At 44.4% G+C, this 827-nt stretch overlaps 1 non-coding gene across 1 annotated transcript; it reads left to right on the top strand.

Moving 5' to 3' along the window:
• Positions 1-292: 292 nt before the first annotated feature.
• On the top strand, positions 293-364 carry TRNAD-GUC. The gene has a single exon. It is a non-coding gene; the product is annotated as a tRNA-Asp (tRNA).
• The last annotated feature ends 463 nt before the right edge of the window (positions 365-827 follow it).

The following is an 827-nucleotide window of genomic DNA, read 5'->3' as shown; positions in this document are numbered from 1 at the left end:
ATCAAAATAGAAAAGATGTCTTTACATGAGATCTTTTCATATTTCACCAGGCCTAGGGGAAGGGATGGCTTTCTGACTTTATTTTCAACGTACATTAGATATAATTGCCTCAAAGTATCCATTGTTCTGATCTTCTTCCTTCTTCCTTCCTTCTCCCTTCTGTACTAAGGTCAGTGATTTCACTGGACTTTTTGTACTTGATTGTCTGGGGCACAGCAATACAATGCTGTGTTAAGGTGTGCTTACACCTTTCTTCCCTACATACATTTTTAAATCCTTTTCTCATAGCTCCTCCTCGTTAGTATAGTGGTAAGTATCCCTGCCTGTCACGCAGGAGACCGGGGTTCGATTCCCTGACGGGGAGAGTGCATGCATTTTCCAAGGGAAGTGGTGCTGGCACCTACCCTGGGGGTCTTTAAGAAGAGGCTGGATGCCTACCTGGCTGGACTCATTTGAGTCCCGTTGCTCTTTTTGGGGTTTTTTGTTGTTCTCCCGCCCTGGCGGGGGGTCGGGCTAGAAGATCTACTAGGTCCCTTCCGACCCTTAATCTATGAATCTATCTATGAATCTATATACATGAGCAGTTATTCACATGAGTTGGTAGGTTAAATTATCATTGAATACATACATACACATACATATATACATACACTTTCATAGGCTTTCATAGACATTAGGGCTGGAAGTGACCTCAGAAGATCATCGAGTTCAGCCCCCCAACCGAAGGGCAGGAAGTCAGATGGGGTCATAGGATCCCAGCAAGATAAGCATCCAACTTACTCTTGAAGGTGTTCAATGTAGGTGCTTGAACCACCTCCAATGGCAGG

The sequence above is a fragment of the Gavialis gangeticus genome, unplaced genomic scaffold (assembly GCF_001723915.1).
Source record: "Gavialis gangeticus isolate Ggan-Ray unplaced genomic scaffold, GavGan_comp1, whole genome shotgun sequence".
Classification (NCBI taxonomy): domain Eukaryota; kingdom Metazoa; phylum Chordata; order Crocodylia; family Gavialidae; genus Gavialis; species Gavialis gangeticus.
This window is presented reverse-complemented; position numbering and strand designations above follow the sequence as displayed.